Source organism: Myotis davidii, unplaced genomic scaffold (assembly GCF_000327345.1).
Source record: "Myotis davidii unplaced genomic scaffold, ASM32734v1 scaffold273, whole genome shotgun sequence".
Classification (NCBI taxonomy): domain Eukaryota; kingdom Metazoa; phylum Chordata; class Mammalia; order Chiroptera; family Vespertilionidae; genus Myotis; species Myotis davidii.
Window position 1 is genome coordinate 786712 of NW_006286263.1, and position 6584 is coordinate 793295.

The window sequence follows — 6584 nt, forward strand, 5'->3', positions numbered from 1 at the left end:
GAGCAAGCCTGCTTTTCCTGTTATGACTATTTATTTAATTTTTTAATAAAACATAGTCCTACTTGATAACTTACTCTGCTATAAATTGTATACCTAAACTTTTACTAATTTGATACTTTTTTTTTACATTTTTAAAACTCATATATGGGATAAATTATGTTTGAATACAGAAAAGGAAATTTTATATTATGTGATCTCATCTTTGCCTTATATGTCCTTGCCTTTGTCTTCTCTCATTAAGTCATATATGAAAATAATTTTCAACACTTATTTTTTTCTTGACATCATTTTTATTGACATCAGATTGACAGAAAGAAGATTAAAATATGTAAAAGTTAAATAAAATTTTTGAGTATGAATAAATTCCATTTCCCTTGTATCTCTTAGGTGTATGGATTATTTTATTGACCATGAACATTTATTCACTTTCCTATTAGTCATTAAAATGTTTTTATAGGCAAAAGAAGTAATATAAAAGAGTCTCCTCTGCTATTTAAGCATTCTTATAAGTAGTAGCTTTATTTCCTGGTTATATTTCAAAGTAAAACAATGGATAAAAAAAAGACAATGTAGCATAAACTTGTACACAAAAATTGAACATTCATTTATTTAAAATAATTATTGCCTTTTTAATCTATATATATGAAAGCCAAGCAACCGGAATGATGGAATGACCAGAACAACCGGAATGAAACCCACCTTCCTTCACCCCTGGCCCCATCCCGATCAGCCCCCATTAGGGCGGGCTGGCTGGACCCCACCTGGGCATGAATTTGTGCACCAGGCCTCTAGTTAGTACATAAAATTCACTAAATATGACTGTGATTACTTTTTTGCCCTAGCAGTGATGGGAGTTTTCATTGGATCAAGATTGATATTTAATAGTAAATATTGTTGTATTTTAATTTTGACCCTTTAAATAATTAAAAGTGAGCTGGAAGGGTACTACTGTACCCTTGACCAGGAATGGAACCCAGGACCCTTGGGTACGCATGCTGAAACTCTAATCACTGAATCACATTGGCCAAGGCCAAAGGCTTTTTTAAGATACTAGGTTAATTTGTGCTCATTTGTCACTTAGCAGTAGAAAACTAATATGACATACATTTTGACATCAACATATATGATATTTATATTCACAAAGATCAACTATTCAAAATACAACCATACATTTACTAACTCAATTATAACTTTCACTTTAATTGCACTGGTCCTGGGCAATATACTTCTAAACTACAATCTAAATGTTATGGTAACCAGAATAAAATTTACTGATAATCTAATACCATAACTACCAATTTTTCTGCATGACATTTTGTTACTTCCACACAAACTCATCTTTGATCACATTTAGACTTCTTTTGAAAACTCATATTATCTATTGGCCAAGTCAGGACTTAGTTACTTCCTTATCCAGCCTACATGCTATTACCATCTCTTGAGCAAGCACAACAAGCAAGGTAATTCTCCCTTGTCTTCCATTCCTTTTATTGTAACTTCCAAGAAAAGGCAAAAACCTGAAAAATGTAACTTTTATATTTTTATAATCAAATTGAACACAGTTGAAAAGACATTTTTTCTAATGAAAAATGTACTCTATCAGAAAATAACATCTAATCCCCAGGAAAGATAGAGAAAACATAGTCCATAGATCTTGAAATCTCTTTATTTCTGCTTCCCTATCCTTCTCCCCATCACCATCTCCCATGCTCATCCCATTACTGTAGCTAGAGGACAAGATGAAATTCTGTTGCTCACAGACTTATTACCTGTTTCCTTGGATCAGATTTCCCCGGGTTTATTTTTTCTTTTCATTTTATTGTTGACAGCTATTTCTCCACTGACATCATGCCCATCTTATCTACATATGCAAGTTTATCACATACTAAGAAGAAATAGAATATTCTCAATAGACTCTGAGCCCCCATAACTTTACTTCTTCCCCTTGAAATCTAACCTCCAAATGTAGAGTAAGAGAGATATTTTTGCAATACTTCTTATTGGATTGTCCAATAATAAGGTGAAGTCCAAGACCCTTTTTTTTACTTCTTCCACCTTTATTACAACAAAGATGAAAACAGACTTATTACTGCCTTGATAGGGAAAAGGAAACAATATAAATTTAAAAAAGCTTCAGACATAGAAAAAATGGGTATGCTACCCAGTCCATGCTAAGTTAATTTTTGTCAGGAGCAGAGTGGCAAGTTTTTAAATGTGATTTTTTTACCTTACTCTCCTCCTCTGGACCCTAATCCCTGCAATGGTTGTTACCAGATAGGTCCTGGAGGAAGTTATTAGAAGGACTTTTCCCCTTCTCTCTTTTAGAATATTGGTTTGAAAAGCACACCCAAATCAGTGGCAATAGTTAGGCTGGACATAAATAGAATAGCCTAAGTCAGTTCTCCTGGGAACCTACAACCTGGATGTGATAGGGAAGAGATTCAGAATTTCTTCCAGGTACCAATGGAGGATTCGGATGGTAGTTGAGCGTCTGACTGACTCGCTTGCTAGTTAGTTTGACATAAAAGCTGCATTAGGATAAAGAGCCTTTGAACTTTGTATGTGCTGGTTGATGTGATTGGCTCTGGAGGGGGTCGATTTACCATGAATCTAATAAAGCTGAAAGTTGAGGGTCTCTCATTGAATGAGCTGCTTCAAATGCTATATTTTTATATTCCAAATTATTTTATTCTTTTTCTCTAAAAAAAAGTATCTAAAATTCCACAGGTTCTAGAGACACAAAATTTGGAACCAACCTACATCAAGGGATTAAGTGTGAATAAATGACAGATCTTGGATGTAGGGATGGGAAAGAAATCTACAGTTTTTTTTTCCAAAGAAAAACCACTAAGACCTGGATAAGAACATTAAGTAATTCTGGACTACAAAAGCAGACACTAGAATGTTGTATGAACAGAACCAATCAGAACTTAGAAATTGAGCTTAGGACCAAACCATGAATTTAGGACCAATCCATGAGCTTAGGACCAAACCAAGATCCCTGCTGCAAAGGCAGAACCTAGAAAGCTTCTCTCCATTCAAATACCATGATGACCATCAAACTTCCCTAATACTGACATGTAATCTCTGAGAAGGGGAGAAGCAGACATGGCAATGAAGCTGACATTTGAATTAACTAAATACAGGGTGGGCAAAAGTTGGTTTACAATTGTTTGAGTGAATGAGACATGCACATTATGATCATTATAATAGTTTTATTAAGGCAAAAGAATTTCACAATGGCATAGTAAGCCTACTTTTATGTGTTTTAACTAAGGTCACCTTGGTTGTTTCCCCAGGTAGGGATTTTCCCCTGAAGTTAGGGAGGGAATAAAACCCCTTAACTAAGTGCCAGGCGGGTTGTTAATCACTTTAACTACAAACAATCACACTTAAGCTATATAATCTTTACTTAGGATAATCTCCTTCCGTTACTTCCTTGTAGCTTAATAGAAAAAATTCCTTCTTCACTGACTACGTCCACACCTTTGGGAACCCCTGGACCTGCTGGGGTTGGACCCCAGCAAGAGAGAGAAAGGGAGTAGGGAGAGAGAGAAACATTGCTAAGAGGGAAACATCAGTTGGTTGCCTCCTGTACAGCCCCTACTGGGGATTGAGCTGTAATCCCGGCATGTGCCCTGACGGGGAATCGAACCAACACTGGGAATGGAACTGAGCCACACGGACTGAGCTGGGTGAGGTAGTGAAATTTAAATTTACCTGAGGGTTAAATAGTAAAGACTGGGTGAGGTAAAGTATGTAAAGCAACTAACACGTGACAAGCAAACAGTCTGCACTCAAAAATGTTAACTCTCCGTGATACGTATTTACTGTGTTAACTTGGGTAGGCCCCGGTTATTTAATCAATTGATTAATCTGGGCGTTGCTCTGGGGTATTTTGTAGTTCTGTCTAAATCCAATTGACTAGAACTATTCTACATAATGTGGGTGGGTCTAATCCGATTTGTTTGAAGTATTTAAGGCAGAACTGAGGCTGCTCTCCACAGAGCAGTTTCACCTGAGGACTCCTGCCCTCGCATTCCAGTAGCTCTTCCTGACGGGCAGTCCTGCAGATTTTGAACTTGCTCTGCAAGCTCCTGCATTCAAGATCCTGGCGGCCACCTCCACCATGGCGACCTCCAGGTTGGCGCGGAAACAGCCGCGCAGAGAGGAAGACATGACCAAAGTGGAATTCGAGACCAGCGAGGAAGTGGATGTGACGCCCACGTTCGACAGCAGGGGCCTGCAGGAGGACCTGCTGCGAGGCATCCACGCCTACGGGTTTGAAAAGCCATGCGCCATCCAGCTGCGCACCATCAGGCAGATAATTAGAGAGAGAGACCTCATCGCGCAGGCTCAGTCTGGCACCGGCAAGACGGTCACCTTCAGCATTTCCGTCCTCCAGTGTCTGGACACCCCGGTCCGTGAGGCCCAGGCTTTGATCTTGGCCCCCACGAGAGAGCTGGCGGTGCAGATCCAGAAGGGCCTGCTCGCGCTGGGCGACTACATGAAGGTGCAGTGCCACGCCTGCATCGGGGGCACCCACGTGGGGGAGGACATCCGGAAGCTGGTCCGCGGGCAGCACGTCGTGGCCTGCACGCCGGGGCGTGTCTTCGAGATGATTCGGCGCAGGAGTCTGAGGACACGTGCGATCCAGATGTTGGTTTTGGATGAGGCTGATGAGATGCTGAATCAAGGTTTCAAAGAGCAGATTTACGACGTGTACAGGTACCTGCCCCCGGCCACCCAGGTGGTGCTCCCTCAGCGCTACGCTGCCCCACGAGATCCTCCCGGGGACCTGCCGCAGAAGGAGCCGGAGTCCATCATGAAGGAGTTCCGCTCCGGCACCAGCCGGGTGCTCATCTCCACCGACGTCTGGGCCCGGGGCCTGGACGTCCCTCAGGTGTCCCGGGTCATCAGCTACGACCTGCCCAACAACCGGGAGCTCTACATCCACAGAATCGGGCGGTCGGGGCGGTATGGCAGGAAGGGCGTGGCCATCAACTTCGTGAAGGACGATGACATCCGCATCCTCCGGGACATGGAGCAGTACTACTCCACGCAGATCAACGAGATGCCCATGGATGTTGCCGATCTGATCTGAGGCGTCTGCTGCACTGGGGACGAGTTGGCCGGCTCTGTCCCCTCAGGACTGTCCAGAGTAGTTTCTGTTTTTTGTTGTTGTTTGTTTTTTTAATTAAATCTTTATTGTTCAGATTAAATACATAAATAAATAAATGAATAAAATCACAGCTAACTACCATGTTCTAAACAACTCAGCTCACCGTTACTGACTAGTGTGTCATATAGTTCTCTATGGCTGCTGTAAAAAACAGTGCCTTACAAAACAACACAAATTTATCATCTTACAGTTGTGTAGGTTAGAAACCCACCTCGTTTTTAATAAGCTAAAATCAAGGTAATGGCAGGGCTGCATTCTTTCACAGAGGCTCTAGGGAAGAACACACCTCTTGGATTTTTCTATCTTCTAAAGGCAACCCATATCCTCTTGCTCATGGGTTCCTTTCTCCATCTTCAAAGCCAGCTACACACGGTAGAGTCCTCACCTGACCCTCGTCTACCTATTACTTCCACTTCTAAAGACCCCGTGATTACTTTGAGCCCACCCAGATGTTCCAGGATATTTTCCACATTTTGATATCCTCATTTCACCTTATGTTAGCAGAAATTATCACAGCTACCACTCTCTTGTTTTTTTGTTTGTTTGCTTGTTTGTTTGTTTTTAATTCATGTATTTTATTAACCCAAATACAATTACTTGTCTTCTGGTTTGTTGAAGCAATAAGTCAGACAAAATTTGCCACAATAATGTCTGTCAAAGTGGCTGGCCATAAAAACTCCAGCACCACATTCATCTGAAGGGCACTCCCGACAAAGGCAGCTGATTTTGCCATTCTCATCGACTTTGTAGTACTTCAGGACAGCCAGCTTGACCTTCTTTCTCTTATGCTTGTTCTTCTTGGGAGTGGTGTACGACTCCTTCTTCCTTTTCTTGGCACCACCACGAAGTCTCAGCACAAGATGAAGCGTGGAGTCCTTTAGAATGTAGTCAGACAAAGTGCGCCCGTCTTCCAGTTGCTTGCCAGCAAAGATCAGTCTTTGCTGATCAGGAGGAATTCCTTCCTTATCCTGGATCTTGGCCTTGACATTTTCTATCATATCCGAGGGTTAAACCTCGAGAGTGATGGTCTTCCCAATGAGGGTCTTCACAAAAATCTGCATCTTGGTGGCGACTCCACCTGAGGGGGAGGAGAAGGAAGAGACGGGTTACACCTGAGAACACAAGAGGGGAAGGCCGGTCTCTCTTGTTTTTAATATACTTTTTCACTTGGTTCCAAAAAATGTCACATTCTTTAGCTTTTCCTCCTACCTCCTATCTCTTACCTCATTCTCCCTTGTACCACCAGTCTCTCCATCTTCCTTTGCCATTATCTTCTGTTTTCCATACTGTAAAATATGTTGTATCCTAGCACACCTACTTATACCTCTTTGTCTCCTTCCACATTCACTCTAATAGTAATCTCATCCACTGTCATGTTTTTAAATGCCATTTATGTAGGGAA

The 6584-nt window shown here is 41.5% G+C and overlaps 2 pseudogenes across 1 annotated transcript; one reads left to right on the forward strand and one right to left on the reverse strand.

The window, feature by feature from the left end:
• The first annotated feature begins 3108 nt into the window (after positions 1-3108).
• On the forward strand, positions 3109-5168 carry LOC102759838 (annotated as a pseudogene).
• Positions 5169-5740: 572 nt separating this feature from the next.
• On the reverse strand, positions 5741-6308 carry LOC102760123 (annotated as a pseudogene). The gene has a single exon (XR_001512849.1). The product of XR_001512849.1 is annotated as a ubiquitin-40S ribosomal protein S27a pseudogene (transcript).
• Between the last annotated feature and the right edge of the window lie 276 nt (positions 6309-6584).